Raw genomic sequence first — 6,224 nt, 5'->3', positions numbered from 1 at the left:
TCCCATAGACACACTCCTAAACCTTGTGGACAGCCTTCCTAGAAGAGTTGAAGCTGTTATAGCTGCAAAGGGTGGGCCAAATGAATTTCAAACCCTACGGACTAAGACTGGGATGCCATTACAGTTCATGTGTGTATAGGCAGGTGTCCCAATACTTCAGAGAATATATTGTATAATGCTTGTGACACAGAGCATGGCTATGGACTTAGGCCTGTTCACACCACAGAGATGCAGAGAACATATGTGAGGCTGCCCGCTGGCTAAATGGGTAGCAGTTCTGTCTAGCAGCACTGAGGTTGCTGGTTCAATTCCCCAACATGCTAATGCTTGTGTTGAAGTTTATATGTTCTCTCTGTGTGGGGTTCTCTCCACAATCCAAAGACGTGCTGGTAATTTATTTGTCTCCTGCCAAAATAGTCCCTAATGTAAGAAAGTTAGTTTTAGACTTTATATTGGAAGTTCATTCAACCAGGGACTGATGTTAATGTTTGTTAGCACTAATCATGCCCAGGGACTTGGACATTTAAAATTGTTTACACTGCACAGGTACATATGCTTAGGAAACTATTGCTTTGTTTATGTGCATGCAAATGGACTTCGATCTTTGACCTGTAGTTGGAGATTTGATGCACATAGCCAAGGGCTAAGACAGTTGAAAATAGTATTATTTGTTCCTGCTCATCAGGTGCAATCACTTTAGACATACATGAAGAGACAAGAAAGATGGGTATATATCGTTCTGTCTTCTATAAATTAAACCAAATAAGCAGCTGACACAACAAGTTATCAAATCTTGCAAAGAACATAGAGTGTGGCTCCAATGAAATACGCTGTTCAATATCGCCATTTTACATACACGGAAGTTGCTGTTATTGTACAGCGTATTTCATTGGAGCCACGTCTTAACATGGGGGTCCTTCTTATTGTATATATAAGGCAGTATATACAGTGGCACAGTACCCCAGATGATGTCCTAGAAGACGAAACGCGTTGGGACGGACTACTGACACCACTGGCACTGCCGTTATTTTACTTACAAAGCGCTTTTTTTCTCTTCAGAAATGTGAGTGTTTTTACCCTCAATAAACATGTTATGAGTTTTTTATACAGTATTAAGCTATGTGCTCTTATATTTCCTTCACATATACCTTTGATGTTTGATTGGACCTATCTTTAAAAACGCATCATTACAAGCACCCGGGCCACCTGGAATTGTGTCCTCTTCGGTAACTGTCATCAAGGATCCCCACTATACAAGCTTGATTGACCCAGTGGGTATATGCCCATCTCTCTGGTAAGCCTTTACTAGGAGCGGTGGTGGATCTTCTATCAACACTTTCACATTTTTTGTGTCACCTTTTATATGGACTAAGCTTATATAGTCAAGACCAATATTGATGTTTATTTCACTACATGTATTTTACATATGGTATCACGTTTTCATAGATATATTCCACTGGTTGTAATATCACTAGCAGAACTGTACAAGATAGTCCTATAGACTATTTAAATATTCTCTAGCGCTGCACTTCCCCACACTCTATGTACACGAAGAGACAGATTGAAAGATACTGGTGGGCGTGTACTTCTATTGGGCGTGTGTCAGTGTGCTAACAATACAACCTCTCTTATATAAAGGGCTTCAGTAGGGGGGTTTGTTTGGTCTGAGAAGCAAGGTTTTTTGCTGTGATTTGTGGGGGAAAAGAAATGCGGGATCTGCCGTACAGCTACGGCGATTCACGCAGGAGAGCTGACCTGTTGCCGTATAATGACGGTGGCTGGTCGGCAAGCGGTTAGAAAAATATATATATATATACTGTATATATAATGATTGTGGGCTTTTAAAGGATAAGTTCATCTTTGTACACTTTTTTTTCCTAAATTCCAGATCCCCTATGCATCAATATAGCATTCATGTACTTCTTTTGCAAAAATATTAAAGCTTTCTATTAAATCTACAGTCACTTACATTTCTTGTCCTAATCCATGTTTCCAGACGTTTCCATTAGTAATGTCTTTCTTCCTTACTGACTGTAGGTTATGACACAGGAAGGAGTTGACCAGCTGACCTCATTAGCATACACCCTGCATCATCCACCCTCCCATTCCCAGGTGCACGTTTTTTAAATGAAATGCAATCAATCAGTGATCACCCTTTTTACTAAATACACAATATACAATCAGATTGTATAGTGTATAGCCATGTTTATACACCTAATGCCGCGTACACATGACCAGACTTTACCGCATACTTGGTCCTGCGGCCCGGAGTCCGTCAGACAATTCGATCGTGTGTGGGCTCTAGCTGACTTTTTCCCCCCAAAAGTTCGACGGACCTAGAAATGAAACATGTTTCAAATCTTTTCGACGGACTCGAGTCCGGTCGAAAAGTCCTCTCGTCTGTGTGCTAGTCCGATGGACAAAAAAACAACGCTAGGGCAGCTATTGGCTACTGGCTATGAACTTCCTTGTTTTAGTCCTGTCATACGTCATCACGTACGAATCCGTCGGACTTTGGTTGATCGTGTGTAGGCAAGTCCGACGTAAAGTCCGTCGAAAAGTCCGCCGGACAAAGTCTGCTGTAAAGTCTGGTCGTTTGCACGTGGCATAAAATTACTAGTTGCGCTTTCAATGCCATGAATTGTTAACGGCATTTAGTGAGAAGGGTGATCACTGATTGATTGCATTTCATTTAAAATACGTGCACCTGGGAATGGGAGGGTGGATGATGCAGGGTGTGTGCTAATGAGGTCAACTGGTCAACTCCTTCCTGTGTCATGGCCTACAGTCTGATCAGGAAGTCAGACATTACTAATGGAAATGTCTGTAAACGTGGATTAGGACAAGAAAAGTAAGTTGACTGTAGATTTAATAGAAAACTTTGATATTTTTGCAAAAAAAGTACATGAATGCCATATTGGTGCATAGGGGAGCTGGAATTTGGAAGAAAAAAGTGTACAAAGGTGGACTTACCCTTTAAGTGCATTTTCATGTAAAAATAAATGTGTATCTCAGTATGTGTGCACAAAATGATGAAAAGAAAAAAGCTGTAGAAGCGAAAGGGTTACATTGTTGCCACATCTGTTGTCATTACGAAAGCTCTAATTTCATGATTGTTTTGTTAAATCTTCAGCTTAATTAAAGAACCTCAGAGACCCAGAGCAATTATACAGCAAACCTAAAAGGCAACAAGCTGATCCCCAAGAGGCAAATAAACATATAAAAATAACTGACTACCTCTACGGAATATTTCAGCTTAGCATATTTGACAAGTCTTGACATTTCCACCTGGATCATGCCAGTAAGTATACCATTGTAGTTGAGTCACAATGAGATATGTTACGGTGTTAGGGGAAAAAAATCGACTTTTACCACGTTTATATTTAGTGCAAAAGTGGCAATTTTATTACTTAGCAATGCTTATGTTGCTTTGGTATATTTGAGAAAAGTTGACCTTTTCTGTTTGTTAAGCAGTTTGAAAGTTATGAGAGTGGCTTGGTTCTCCACCTGGTGGCTGAGGTCATGTCGAAAAAGCACCACGGTAGGTTAACATTATATTACTAAACAATGCTAGACATGTAGTGAACCTACCCTATGCAGTTGTGTCTTTAATACATTTAGAATGTGTTGCCAGCTTACAATTTACCTTTTCTGGGTTCTGCAGGTTTTCCCTAAACTTGGTGGGTTGATTGCTTCAGCCTGTATCTAGAATGAGGTTCCCGTAATCAGTGTATTAATCTCTAGGTTATCAATATTTATCTGACTTATAAGGTATTGTGGGAGTGCCCTGTATACACCAAACGATTTCTCAGTTGTCACCATCCCTTGAAGAACACTAGGAATAAAGAAACTCTTGGCTACCCCAACAAAGGAGGGAAGGCAAAGGTAAATATTTGGGATTTTAAATGTGCCACCAAGAAATCATACATATAGGGTAAAATATAAATGTTTTAATTATTATCTCCATATTTAAAATAAGCAAATACAAGTTCACATTAAAGCAATGATCTTTAGTGACAAGTGAGTTGCGTGGTATCTGGTGTTTCGGGTCTACGCATTTCAAGAAGAATGCGCCTCCTCAGGATCCATACCTGGTAAGTTCTACAATAACCTATTAACTCTACAAAAATAACATAATATATAAATATAACATACAAATAAAAGAATACCCATCTCAATTCAACATCCAATTTACACTATATGCCAAAAGTATTGGGACACCTACCTTTACACGCACATGAACTTTAATGGCATCCCAGTCTTAGTCCGTAGGATTCAATATTGAGTTGGCCCACCCTTTGCATCTATAACAGCTTCAGCTCTTCTGGGAAGGCTGTCCACAACGTTTAGGAGTGTGTCTATGGGAATGTTTGACCATCCTTCCAGAAGCGCATTTGTGAGGTCAGGTCAGGCACTGATGTGGGACAAGAAGGCCTGGTTTGCACTCTCTGCTCTAATTTATCCCAAAGGTGTTCTATTGGGTTGCAGGTCAGGACTCTGTGCAGGCCAGTCAAGTTCCCCCACCCCAAACTCACTCGTCCGTGTCTTTATGGACATTGCTTTGTGCTCTGGTGCGCAGTCATGTTGGAACAGGAAGGGGCCATCTCCCAACTGTTTCCACAAAGTTGGGAGCATGAAGAGAGAGACACATACTCAAACACCCTAAAACCTAAAATACCTAAAACCCACCTAAGAGGTGTGCCACAATACCTAAAATAACCTCACAATTACCTCTACACCTCATGAACAATATCCACGTATTGAAAAATGATCCTATATTCATATTTGATCCCACACACGAAGACCCACAACTAAAGAAAAATCTATGACAAATAAAAGCAAAATTAAAATGAAGTTAAAGCAAAGAACCTACAACTAATCCAGATGACAAAAAAAGGAAGAAAGAAAACTATAATACCCTTAAAAGTGCCATCAATCTTTCATATGAATTGACACCAATACTTTTAGTTACAGAGGAGCTGGGTACAAACTATGCCTGTGGACATGCTGTGCTTATACAGCACAAATCACAGGCAAACTGAAAAGAGCTAATCAAAGTGACTCTGTACCTTGTGATCACTGTGAACCAATCACAGCATTTACAAGTATAAACTATAAAAATCTCTCCCCTTACGCCTCTGCGGCTGTAGGTAATAACACTTCTCCCATTGACCACCAACAAAAGGAGGGCACACTGAGCAGCAAGAGGACACACAGGGGCATATTGACTTTAAAGGGGGCACAATGACCACCAGTGTTATGGGGGGGGGGGGTGTGGAAGGCCACTGATCACCAGCAGTTATGTGGCACTCAGCACCAATCACCACCATAAGGGGGCACTATCTCTTGACCAATAAAATCTGCAAGCTGATGTGTGCATTCCATAGTCTTGGCCCATACTCTCTCACTGCTGACATATACAGGTGCATCCCATAAAATTATAATATCATCAAAAAGTTAATTTATTTCAGTAATTTAACCACTTGCCGACCGCCGCACGACTATATACGTCGGCAGAATGGCACGGGCAGGCAAAAGGACTTACAGGTACGTCCTTGCCTGCCCGCGGGTGGGGGGGTCCGATCGGACCCCCCCCCCCCCCGGTGCCTGCGGCGGTCGGCAAATCTCCCATGGCGATCGGTGGTGAGGGGGAGGCCATCCATTCGTGGCCCCCCCCTCGCGATCGCTCCCAGCCAATGGGATCATTTCCCTGCCTCTGTATTGTACACAGAGGCAGAGGAAATGATGTCATCTCTCCTCGGCTCGGTATTTTCCGTTCCGGGCCGAGGAGAGAAGACTGCAATGTGAGTGCACCAACACACACACACACAGTAGAACATGCCAGGCACACAAAACACCCCGATCCCCCCCCCGATCGCCCCCCCGATCCCCCCCAATCACCCCCCCCCTGTCACAAACTGACACCAAGCTGTTTTTTTTTTTTTTTTTTTTTCTGATTACTGTATTGGTGTCAGTTTGTGACAGTTACAGTGTTAGGGCAGTGAGTGTTATGCCCCCTTTAGGTCTAGGATACCCCCCTAACCCCCCCTAATAAAGTTTTAACCCCTTGATCACCCCCTGTCACCAGTGTCGCTAAGCGATCATTTTTCTGATCGCTGTATTAGTGTCGCTGGTGACGCTAGTTAGTGAGGTAAATATTTAGGTTCGCCGTCAGCGTTTTATAGTGACAGGGACCCCCATATACTACCGAATAAATGTTTTAA

The sequence above is a fragment of the Aquarana catesbeiana genome, linkage group LG08 (assembly GCF_042186555.1).
Source record: "Aquarana catesbeiana isolate 2022-GZ linkage group LG08, ASM4218655v1, whole genome shotgun sequence".
Classification (NCBI taxonomy): domain Eukaryota; kingdom Metazoa; phylum Chordata; class Amphibia; order Anura; family Ranidae; genus Aquarana; species Aquarana catesbeiana.
The sequence above is the reverse complement of the archived record's forward strand: the minus strand, read 5'-3'. Positions refer to the sequence as shown.